Source organism: Castor canadensis, chromosome 15, assembly GCF_047511655.1.
Source record: "Castor canadensis chromosome 15, mCasCan1.hap1v2, whole genome shotgun sequence".
NCBI classification, from domain to species: domain Eukaryota; kingdom Metazoa; phylum Chordata; class Mammalia; order Rodentia; family Castoridae; genus Castor; species Castor canadensis.
Genome location: NC_133400.1, coordinates 67152761 through 67165627, shown reverse-complemented (window position 1 = coordinate 67165627; position 12867 = coordinate 67152761). Strand labels below are relative to the sequence as shown.

Sequence of the window (12867 nt, the reverse complement as noted above, 5' to 3'; positions counted from 1 at the left end):
CATGTCCCAAACGCTAGTGACACGTTAAGAAGGGAAAGGGTGGTCAGCCCACCTGTGCCTTCCACGCAACTCTCCCTGTCTGTCTCTGAGGCTCGCGCACCGCCCCCTGCCCTGGTGCCGCCCTGTGGCTCTAAGAACCTAAGCTTGACTGTGGCCAGGGATGTGGGCGGGGCGAACGCGGGATGTGGGCGGGGCGAACGCGGGCGGTGGGCGGGGCGAGCGGCCGCGCTCCGGGCATGCTGGGCCAGGGCGGCTGCTGCCTGGGCGGGTGGCGCTGGTCCCCGGCCGGCCCGAGCGGCGGCGGCGGCGGCGGCGGCGGCGGCGGCGGCGCAGGTCAGCATGAGGGAGCCACTCGGTAAGTCCCGGCGTCTGCCGCGCTCCTGACACCCGCTATTTGGCTCCCTCCCGCGGCGCTTCGCGGGCCTCTCCCTCAGCCTCCCGCGCTCGCCCCCCAACTTCTTCTGCCGGGACGTTGCTCCGGTCCCTTCCCTAGCTCTAGGAGATGTCCGCACCCCTGGGCGCAGCCCCGCCCGAGCCCCCGCGAGGTGTCCAGCCCGCAGCTTAGCCGCACGGCGGGCCCCATGCCCGCAGCCTGGGGTTGGGGGGCGCCTGCGAGCCTGGAGGGTCCCCGCCCCTCAGGTGCCCAGCCCACGCGCGGGGCTCCGTGGGTGGGTCCGGGCGGCGGCTGGCGTTAGCGCCGTGGCGCCTGGGGGCGCGGGAATGTCCCAGTCCCTCGCCATCCTTCCCGCGTTGTCCTCCACGCCGGGGTTCAGCCAACCCCCTTTCTCGGCCGCGCCCCCAAACCCCGTGGACACCCCACCCCACCCGAAGAACTGACAGCCTCAGGGGTCCCCGGTTCTCGGAGCGCCCCCCGCAGTCGGGACTGCAGGCGGCACGTTGGGAGCTCGCCCCGGCTCCCCCGCTCCCTACTCGGGTCTCCGCCCCAGTGTCGCGCGCCCGTAGCGCCGCGCCGCGCCGCGCCGCACCGCACCGCACAGACCCGCTGCGGATTAAGGCGCTAATCAGCGCTACCTCCCAGCTAGTGCTCATGGCGTGCGAGGTGGAAAGTGTTGCCTGTAAATCTCCTTAATCGGCTCCTGGGTGGGATCTGGAGCCCGCCCGTCTGGGTCTCTGCACCCAGATCTCCGCTAGCACCCCTGACCCCACCACACCCCCAGTTGCAGTCAGTTTACTCCCAGATGCGGGGGTCTCAGCGTCTAGGTGTCCTGAGCACAGTGCTGCTGAGCACCCACGGCTAAAAGCCGCTCTTGCTGCTTGTCACTCACGGGCCAAAGAAGCCGAGTGCCACGGATTCGTCTGGGGGTTTGAAAAAGAAGCTCTGATTTCACTAGTGAAAAAAAAAATAAAAGGGGAACTTATGCCAGCGCCACCTGGCCATGCTCCAGTCTTCACTCATCCACACTCTCTAGGAGCACAGGACTTTTATCTCCAGGTTCCCGCATCCCTCACCCCAGTCTGGATGCCTAGGTACCTGGCCTTGACTTCCAGAGAGGACTGAGCTGAGTGGACCACACAACCCCCCGGTTTTTCCTGTTGGTGACAGTTTAATGTGATGTTTGTCCACAGCTTTGTATTTTCCTTTGAGTTTTTGTGTTTTCAGACTTAAAAAGAGTAGACTCCCCAGGGATTTATTTGGGGGGAATGTTCGGATTCTTGGGAGGAAAGTGAGAGGTGGGATCCTGGCAACCAGAAATGCTTTGTCAAAAAAGAAAAGAAAAAAGCAGACTCAGTAGTGTAAAATGAATAGTCAGAGGCTGTGGAGGTAAAAGTTAGGAAAAAAAAATGCTTTATGTCAGGTGCTTTTAGAATTTAAAATGACTGAATTGAGACTGTAGCAAAGCAAGAACTGGAAATCATATGGAGATTCTGTTTCACAGGGGTTGTGTTGGTTTCATTGTGAAATAAAAAGAGTTTGATAAATAGAGTTTGATAAATTCCTCTGGTTTTCCATAATAGTCTGTGGATTTGGACTTAATTGTTTAGTTTGATATTAAGTCTAATTCTCAGTCACCAGCTGAAGAAGCTTCCTGAAGGTCTTTCCCTGTTAACTCTAGACAGGCAGCATATACCAAACTTTCACTCCCTCTGGAGTGGGCAAGCAAATATTTGTTGAACAGAGGCCTTTAATCTGTTGGGCCTTTCTCCTGCAAAATGTCACTCTCTGCCTTGGAGAGGGAAGGTCAGGGCCTTGGCAGGCCCCAGGGATTTAGGGGGACAGGGAGGGTGGAGGAAGCCTGATTCAGGAAAAAAAAAAAGTTTGTCTTCCATCTCCTTGGAACATACAATGCTTGTGTGGCCACGTGCTCTGAAGGGCTTGACAAGCTCATCAGAGTTATCTGATAGTTCATCTGAGAATTAGATTCCAGAGCCTGTGGTGTATTGTTCAGTAGCTATGGAATATAACTGGTGATCTGAGCTATACAAGGAAAATAGATAAGCACCAGTTTTTCGGTTTTTAAAAGAAGACAAACATGAAAAATTCTTGAGACCTACATTTTAAAATGCAATTTAAAGATGAATTCTTTCTTTATGCCAGTAAAGAAAGCCCAGGAGTTGGTGTCTCTTCCAAATCCTGCTTGTCCTGGCTAGGAGAACCCTCTAGTTTAGAAGAACAGTAAACACCCACCCTAGTAGGAGGCCCGAGTTTCCCTTTTAATGAGTTTGGCTTGACTCCATGGGTAATTAATCTAGAGAGAGTTTAGAACACAGAGCGTTGGATTGAAACAATTGTTCTGTTGTGGATTTTATTTTGATAAGCAAGGACTCTGTCTTTGCAATCCATCCCAGCTGAGCCCCTTGCTCTGCAGTATCTTTTGGTTCTTAGCAGATGTTGTTTTTCACCTTTTGGGTGGGAAGGCTTATCTCCTGCATGGAATCTTATATTGTGCTTTGCCTCAAGGGCCTGCTGGCTGAGGGACACTGACTTGCTGAAGTCAGCAGCCAGGGAAGGGAAGGCCTGCCTTTCAGTGCTTTGCTGTATCCTTAAAGCACTAAAAAATAGTACTTGAAAACAACACACACACACACACACACACACACACACACACACACAGGAATCCCCTCGAACACTAAAACCTCAGTCATCTTAATTTAAATTTGGTGTGTCTCCTTTCAAATATATTTATTGTCTTTACTTTCTGTAACTAAATGTATTTTCCAACAACTTTCTGTTGATGATATGATCTTTGCTGGCAAAGATCTCTTCTCAGACTACTGTCTAGAGTTTTCTGCTTATTGGTTATCTCTTTATAGTTTACTTAATAAGCTTGTTTCTCCTTTATGGTCATACTGTTATGAACAGTGCCAAGGTATAGTTCAAAGAGAGAAAGAAGAAAAAGAATTGAGTGTGTGTGGGGGGAGAATAGTTGGAGAAAGAGAAACAACTGCTGATGCTAGCTATCTCTTGGCACAGCAGGCTCACTGAAACTTTTTCCTTTTTGCTTAAGCATTGAATTTTGCAATGTTTACTTTGGAAATAACTTTATATGTCTTTTGTAATTAGAAAATAAGTAAAATGTAATAATTATAGGAAATAATTTGAAAAATGTTTTTAGAAAACTCTGGCTCTTTTATGCCAAAGATATTTATAAATAAAAAACAAAACTAGTGTGTTAAAAGTTTAATAGAACATTTTAGCAATCTTTACATGAAGCAGTTGACATATATGATAAGGGAATAAAATTCTAGCCTATTATGTTACAGTTTTTTTTCAAATAACCCCGAATTTTAGAGGAATTTTAAATCTTATCCAAGTTCAGTCTGCTCTTAAATGACTAGCAATCTTTTAGAAATGTTAATGAGGTACTTAGGGTTCCATAAAGATGGGGTGAAGTAGCCAAAATACTAATTGTGTGATACAGAATTTACAGGTGGAAAGAAAATGGGGGTTGGAGAGAGAGAGAGCTCTCACTAGTTGTGGAAAGAAAAGATAATACTTATTAAACTTAAGTGCATAAAATTGGGCACTTTTTTGCCTTTTCTCATTTTTAGTCACTGCCTTAACTCAACCCAACCCAGCACGTTCCAAGTTCCTTTTGATCTTAGACCCAAGTTTTCCATTTCGTTTTTTTTTTTTGCCACCTTAAGGAAAGCTAACTCAGTGATGCCTGCCCTGCTAAGATGGTTACTTCATAGATTAAATATGCTTTTTATGTCTTATTCGAGTTTAACAACTTGAGTGCTCTGGCAGCACTGACCATCGCACTGCCTGGTATGGTAATAACAGTTTGTGAGAACTTACTGTCCCAGAACTTAAAATGGAGCTGTGGAGTTATTTCTTTAATAATTAAGACTAGAAAGGGAAGTGGCAGTGCTATTGTTCATAATAAAACCCACAATTCCACCATTAAATAAAAAGCTGTAGAAAGCATTAAAACTCTATGTATTAGTTAGCAACATACTCCATTCTGGCTTGTTTTATGTCTTGGCTGTTTACCTCTTGTTTAAAGAAAGCACTTCGTTATATATTAATCATAACATTAGCCCTAAAAGTTGTCAGTTGGAGAAATATTTATACTGAACTGCCAACAATTTGAGGGACCAATTACATCTTAAATATGGAATGTCAGTGAACACAAGTGGGAAGTTTAAGGTTATTAGAGGAGGACCATTGTCTACTGGAGACCTTTATGGGGTAAACTGTAATCTGGAATTAGAGTTGTTCAGTGGAACATGTGACTTTAGATTTACTGAAAACAGGTTGAGTCTCTGGCAGATAGGACATATGTGCTATATACTAGAACCATATGTAATGTACTATTCATTTATTTTCTCCAGTGTTTCTTTTATGGCCATTGAGTCTTTCAAATATGCAATATATTTTCAAAGGTACACTTTCCTAATCCTTCCTAAGCAGCACTTTTTTTTCCTTTTGGGCTAGAACATGAACTAAAGATTAATAAAAAGAGACAAATGCACATATACTATCAGAATATTTTTAAAGCAGTGTTTGTTGTTGGTGAGGGCATGGTGAGCTATATTATTTTTATTTATAAACAGTATAGCTAATTATAATAATGTATAAGTTACAAATATTAAGTTCTCTTAATATACTGATAAGTTATAAGTGATGACTAATGAAATACTATATTAATATAGTTTAATATTAATAATGTATTTATTATATTAAATTATATAATACTTAAGCTAGTAGGAAGTATAGATATAAAGTTAATCTCAACTATGCTAAGTATATGAAGTTGCCAGTATTTGATCATTTTGGACTTGCAAAATGATAAGGTCATATGTTTTGGCCTAATACATTTCATGACAGAACATAATGAAATAAAGTTAATGTATAAATAATGGAAACATTTTTTAAACCTCAGAGGCTAGTGCTGTTGTTGATATTTTGGTATGATTCTTCTTGGTGTTTTTCTCTCTTTCTATGCATATGTGTACAAATAAAATTGATAACACACTAGTCTAGGGGTCTGTATCCTGTCTTTGTTGTTTAATATGGTAGCATGTCCATTTTCCTGTGCCATAATAAACCTAAAACTATAATTTTATATGGATGTATACATATTATAGTCCACTATGTGTATGCACCAGAATTTTTTAAACTACCCTTAAATGGACATTTACCTCAATTTATTTGTTTATTTGCTTTTGGCAGTTCTGGAGTTTGAACTCAGGGCCTATGAATTTGCTCGATAGGTGCTTTGCTGCTTGAGCCATGCCTCCAGCCCTGGCTCAGTGTTGCATTGTAAGTAAAACATTGTGCATCTCTGGCTATTTCACTAGAATGATCCCAAGAAGTGAGATAATTAGTCCACAAGGTTTCAGATATGTACAGATTTTATTACCTATTGCCTGACCACTCTGAAGAAAGGAAACATCCATTTGCACACAGCCTCTGGCACACACTCATACAACCACAAGTAGGAGAGCCCTGACAGCTCATCATGCCCTCACCACCAATAAACACTGCTTCTCAAAAGCTTTTGTAACCTGGAATATGAATAATGACAATTTGGGTTGACTTTCATTTCTTTGTAGATGAGGGCAATTTTTTTTCATATTTGAATGGGTATTTATCTTTTAATTTTCAGTTTGTGTTCTAAGCAAATTTTAAAAAGGGAAAATGTAATATGTTTATTAACATTTTGTTTCACTGATTTGGGAGACCTTTTAACTATAAATTATGAGAATAAAATATTGTCATTTTTATAATGAAAAAGGAAGAGAAAATGTTACATATTAAATGGCATTTGTTTGCTACAGTCCACCCCTAGTGATGAGAATATGGATAATTGAAATAATCCTGCCTAGACTGTAACATCTACCAGGTTGAGTGCTGACTGGCTCTGATTTGTCTTTATATTCTCCAGTGCAGAGCTCGTGGTCTGGCAAGTCCATTGCATAGCAAGTGTCTTGATGGATTTAGGCTGGAATAAGTAAGTGTGCAATACTTGCTCTTTGGGATGGAGAATTGTCAGATAGCTCACTCCTGGTCCTCCTTTTCCCAGTGTGTGGCCATTTACCTCTGCTGTCCAGCGTGGACTCTGCATGGGTGCTAATGAGGCCAAGGTCAGAGGTTCTATCTGCATATGACCTATTTAGCTTTGTTCTGTGTCATGGCCACAAGCTGTACTCTTATTTATTTATTTATTTTCTCTCATGGCCAACTGAGAAATAAATGCATACTGTTTATCACAAGGGAGAACAGGCAGGTAGGGGGCGGAGAGAGGGGACAGTAGGAAGCAGATTTCTAGAGCTAGGTCAGCCTTACTAGAACTTCCTTTTCTCTCATGCTGTGTTCCAGGTTCAATCCAATGCAACACAAACACACACACACTGACACTCAGCAACACAGAGAATAGATACCCAACAGTGAAGGGGAGACCGCTCAGCTTACTCTTAAATCCCGTGGATCGTTAACAACTTCCTGGTTTCATTTATTTATTTATTTATTTTATTTTGGTCATGCTGGAGTTTGAACTGTGGCCTCAAGCTTGCTAGACAAGCATTCTACCACTTAGGCCATGCCTCTAGCCCAAGAAATTTCTGATTTTATAATCCCAGCCATTTGGGTGTAAATAGCATAGCTAATACTGAAAGCAACTCAGAAATCTGCCTCATTTTAATTGCGTTAAGTAGTCTCATTCAGGTTATTTGGAAGGGACAAATAATCTTTGATAAAAACCCTTTTGCAGTGATTTGGGGAAAAGAAAATTTTGTGGGAATAGCTGGATTAGTCAAAATCAAATTACCTGTCATATTCTCAAACCAGTAGTTATTTCCAGTTTCCGTGAGTGGGATGATGAATGATCCTAGTCACACCAAGACTGAAATTCACTGTACTTTCCTTACTTCTTTCCTTTTTCCTTCCTTGTCCTTCCATCCCTCCTCCATCCCTCTCTCCCTCTCTCCCTTCCTTGCACAGTATTGCACTCTATCACTTTAGCCACTCCTCCAGCCCTCACTGGGCCTGGCCTGGAGCTATGAACCTCTGGATCTTAGCTTCCCAAGTAGCTAGGATTATGGGTGTGAGCCACTGGCACACAGCTCATTGTACTTTTCTTAAAAATTACTCTTACTGTTCTTTTTTTCCTTATCCTCTCTCCTACATGTTACAATTCTAACCACTCTTTCTCCTTCTCACAACTTTATTTATTTATCACTTTATTTGTTTACTTATTTTCCCATGTTTATCCCTCGACACCACTTAAGTCCTTCCCTTACCCACCAGGTTTACCCGAAAGCAGTCTTGTCCTTCCCCAAATCATTTGTGGTTTCTTGTTATCTACTCACATAGAGTCTAACCTCTTATTAATGTTGCAGAGAAGAGTGACTCCTTCTGTATAGAACATTTATTTTTTCCTTTAGAATTTTGGGGTTTGGTGGTGGTGGTTACTCCTCTCTCATTTCTCATTGATGGAGTTTGTCTGCTTTTTGGCTCCACACAACAGGTTTTGTGATAGCTGCATGCATGTTACTTAGGAAGAGGCCTGTGATGGTCACGAAGCAACTGAATGGTGTATTTGTGAATGGATCATTTTGCTGAACATTCAAAAATTAGCATGAGTATTGCCATCAAGACATTATAGGCAAGTGAGGTATGACCCTTGTGTGTGCATGTGTGTGTACACACATCTCTGTTGTGTGTGTATATGAAAGAATCATCTACAAGAGCCATCTCAATTCTAAAGAATGAAACCATTTTTTCCTTTTTAAATAGTTTTAATGTTTAATGCCACCATGTCTTTTGTCTCTTCTGATTTATGTTTATGCATTATTTGGTAAATTAGGAAGCTTGTTGATGGTAAGGAAGGAAATATAAATGGATGAATCTAAAACAGTAATGGAGACTTCAAAGCTAGGTAGAACTGGGTTCAAACCTTGAATCTTCCATTCAAGGGCTATATAACCTTGGACCTGCAGCCTCAAGTATTCTCTTCTGTATAGTGGAGTCACCCATATATACATCAGGAAGTTTGCTGGAAATACAAAATGAAAGAAAATAACCCAAGCAACTAATACAGTGTCTGGCACAGGCAGATACTTACAGATTTATTTAATTTATTCTTTCATGTGTCCTGTGATTGTGTGCTTATGAAGCAGGTTTTTCTTGTGGTTTGTAGAGAGAAAGTTTATTGAGGTCATGGGGCAAGGGGCGCGGAGAATAAATTCACCAGGAATTGAAAGGTGTTCTTCATGAACTTGCTCATTTACTGGAAAGTTATTTTGAGCACTTTACAACCTGTCACAAGCATTCCCAAAGCGGGGAGGAAGATAATAAGATATAAACCTAGAGATGTCATGAATCAATCAAAAGCCTCATCCAGAAAAACTTGGCTTTTCAGCCTCACTCTTCCTCCACCTCACCCCCTTTCACCACCTAAATTAGAGACTGCATGCTAATAAGTATTTCTTTTTTGGTCCCATCTCATGAAAGCATAATTTAAACCAATCCAATACAGGCAGACAGAAAGGGCACTGGAGACTAAACCTGCTCTCCTCACTACTGTTGTGTCTTATTTCTGTCACTGTTTCTTCAATGAAGTTTTACAGCTTTTTAAAATTTTTTATTTAAATAACAGAAGAAAAAAAATCACCCAAAGTTTCGCATTTATTTTAACTATTTTTTGATCTCGTACACTAAGTATAAAATCTTTCTTCTACAAAAAGAATTTTTATAAAGGCAGTTTTCCTTCTTTGTATATGCTGTCTTACAAAGTTTGTTTTCATCAAAAGACTTGTTTGGCTTAACCCAAGTTGAACAAGACCAAACTAGGGAAGAGTGTGTGGCTAAAGGCTAGGCAAGAAGTTCTCTGAGCTAGGCTGCTGGTCTAGCCCTGATTTCTTTCAGTGAGATTGAGCAGTGCTACAAAGTCTTAACAAATGAGCATCTTGACGCTAATCACTCCTGGATGCTGCACACGTGGTCTTCTATAAGCTAGGTCCATCTGTTTTACATATGAGGAAACTGAGGCTTGGAAGTTAGGTACCTTGATAAAGGCCTCCTAGCAAGTGGAGGAGCCAGGATGGAAATAGGATCTTTCTGATGTTCCAGCCCATGTAGCCCTTGCTGTTTGTGCTGTGTCCTGCCACCTCTATGTTGATGGAGCAGAAAATGTGCCACAACTTCCTTCTGAGATGAGGAAAAACTGCGGGGCATGTGCTCCCCAGAGAAATGGGTCAACTGGAACACGTGTCCTTTCATTAGGCTGTCACTTTTCATTGCATTGGTAGTGTTTATACAATCCTATAAATTGTATCTTGGAAGTGATGGAATAACTGTCTTAAGAATGTAAATTGGAAAAGCATAATAGTGAAATGCAAAGAAACAAAAAGCTGTTTCTTGGCCTTCTCAAACCAAATGAAGGAATAAAAGTGGCAGCATCAAAGACTGCTTCATTTCCAGGTCCTTTGGCTTCCCCTTTGCCTCAGCAGTGCTGGGCTTGTGTATAGTTCAGAACCTGGGTGTTTCAGATTCAAGCCTTGAAAAATCCCAGGTAGAGGGAGGAAGGAAGCAGAAAGTGGTATGTTCCTCTTAAGATTTATTTCTTCTTAGTGTGATGTTTGCTCTTAGTCATTAGTAACTATGACTCTTTTTGGAAAGCAAAGTTTAGTTAGGATAGATAGCTGTATTTGTTGTTGAAAACAAAGCAATGAATTTGTTAGACTAAAGAATTTCATGTCAATTACTAGGATCTTTGAATTTGAAAGTTTCTCTAGTCTAACATCTTGATCACCACAGGTATGACTTCTACATTGGGGATCCTCAAACTGAGAGTCATGACCCATTAGCAAGTCATGAAATTACTATAGTGGGCGATGACCAGCATTTTTAAAAAGTGAAATAGAAAAGATTACAGTACTATCAAGATATAAGGATGAATAGTTTTGCTGTAAGGTTTTGATTGATTGTGTACACACCTGTAGTGGGGTGCTGTAAAAACAAAAGGGCTTGTAAATCAGTTACCTCAACTTCAGCTTCAGCAGCTCCTAGATACAGAACTCCCTGCCTTCAGGGGCAGCCTTTATCTTGACAGACTGTTCTAGTAAAGTGTTCTTATGATAAATGTCTCTTTTGCTTTCGTGGTTTGTGCAGTGAGCACTGGGGAGGGAACTAAGGACCTTATGCATGCTAGGCAAGTGCTCTACCACTAAGCTACATCCATAGCCCTCATGGTATTTTTTTAAATATGCATAGAATGAAAATAATATTAAGATATTTGATAGTCATGGGGATTAATACTGATATTTAAAGTGAACTCATTTGTCTTATTGCTGTGGCCTGAATACCAGAATTCTCTTCCTTACCTGAGATTATATGTAGGTACCTTTACAGTCTTGATTGCTCTTCTTAGATGTTCCATTATGAGCATTTAATTCAAGAAAATAAAAGTAGTGAAGGAAAAATTTCTTGAATAAACTGGCTGGAAAACCATACTTCCAGAGAAGGTGATTTTTCAGTAACGCCTGGAGACAGGCAATTTGGGTAATGGAGGCCTTCTTCATCCTATGAGACTAGGTAGGATCTCTTCCACAGCATCCTGTCTTTGTGCCTGTCATGGGCTCTGGCCCTACGGAGAGGTGTCAGGCTTCCACATCACTAGCATGTACATATGTTGTGTTTTAATTGCCTTTTTTCCAACTGCCTCTATGGCTAGACAATAAAATCCTCAAGGACAAAGAATGTGTCTTACTTATAATTTCAGTGCTTGGCACTGAAATTCTAGGCACCCAGGAAATATATTTTAGTGTTTTGAACTATATAAAATAATGTTTACTGTTTTTAGTGACTTGGGTGAAGGTTGAATATTACATTCATGAAAGATAAGGTATGTGAGTGTTGTAAAGTGATCGTGACTTTGGAAATCAATAGTAATATACTAAATGATACAAAAGGAACATGGTATAAACTACATGGTGAGAAGGAATGACTACTCTGAAATCTTTCCATAAGGCAATAAACTTCAGAGACAAATCAGAACCATTGTAGCACAATGAGTCCATAGTGTTATGTGTGCATAGTGATTTCCACTTCTGCATGTTCTTACTGGGCTCTTGAGATAGTCCAAGGGGATGGGAAGATAATGACATTGCCATTTTGCAGAACAGAAAACTGAGACTTGGTGTGTTTATTGACTTGCTCCAGAGATTATACTATGACAGGGTCAGACACTAGAGCTGGGGTCACACCTGATCCTGGGCCATTTTAGCTACAAACCTACCTTTCAAGTTGGATAGCAAATTGTTATGATAATGGTGGTGACAACCTTGGGTTTATGTCATATTTTGTTGTGTGTTAGTCTTTACAGCAACCCTTTGAGTGAGTTAGTGCATGGATGACAGAACTAAAATGCTGTTGCTTTAGAATGCTGGTATCTTGGAATTGGAAAGGAACTTTGAACACCTTGAGTGCCAAGTGCTCTCATTAGACCTCTTGGTCCCTGCTGGTGGCCACCATGATTGATGTGATTAATGTGTTTGTGGTGGGAGCCTGCCATCTCTTAGAGAAGCCCATTCCATTTAAAGTAGATAAGGTTGCTAAAGAAGCAAGTGGTATGGCAGAGATTAGAAATAACACACTGTTCAGAAATCAGTGAAGGGAGAAGTTAATGCTTGCTTAGTGTGGGTGCAGAAAAGAGGCAGAAGCCTGGGCTCTGAGTTGGGATGGAGAAGGTGAAATGTGTAAGCTTTCATGAATTTGGGTGATGGTGAGGCCATTCAGGTTGTTGGTGGGGCTCCTGGGTCAGCCCTTCACCTCTGATGTTTTTGCCCAGATTGATCCATGAGTGGAACCCTGTGCACTCTACACCTGCTCCCCATAGGCAGCTGGACTCTGAGAGGGGAAACCAGATAGGGTCGCCAGTAGTCAGAACACTTTACCTCAGCCCTCTAAGGCTTTTACAAGGTTCATCTTTTCTGAAATGTGTTTGTGGCTTTTGTGGGTTATCATGCCATTTAAGGTTTTCTAAATATAATTGCAAACACATAGGCACATTGGACCAACTTACCTAACCCCAGTAGGATGATGTGTGTTGTGAAGGTGATTTCTTTACCACTCTGACAGACTGCAGTACAGCCAGCTATGGCTCAGGCACAGGCCAGTGGGTCTGGGGACTCTGGTCTAGGCCACCAGGATTCTATTTCTGTGCAATTTCTTTACTCCCAGGTCATTATACCCACAGTCTATTTGAGTGCCAAGTAGCCGTCTCAGATATGGACACATGCAGCTTATGTAGTGAACTGCTAATTATTCTTCAGAACCTTTCTCCCATTTGTGTATTGACCCTGCAAGTTTTCATTGAGAGCATACCATCTGCTAGATGCTGGGGATGTGGCACTGAACGCAGCAAGACCCTGTCCTCATAGCCTAAGCCTGCATTCCCA

At 42.0% G+C, this 12867-nt stretch overlaps 1 protein-coding gene across 1 annotated transcript in view; it reads left to right on the top strand.

The window, feature by feature from the left end:
- The first annotated feature begins 253 nt into the window (after positions 1-253).
- The window catches only part of LOC141417489 (junctional cadherin 5-associated protein-like), a 31061-nt gene continuing 18447 nt past the window's right edge, over positions 254-12867 (top strand). The window contains exon 1 of the mRNA XM_074056394.1: positions 254-355. The gene's annotated coding sequence lies outside the window, so the exon portion shown is untranslated. The remainder of the gene's footprint in view (positions 356-12867) is intronic.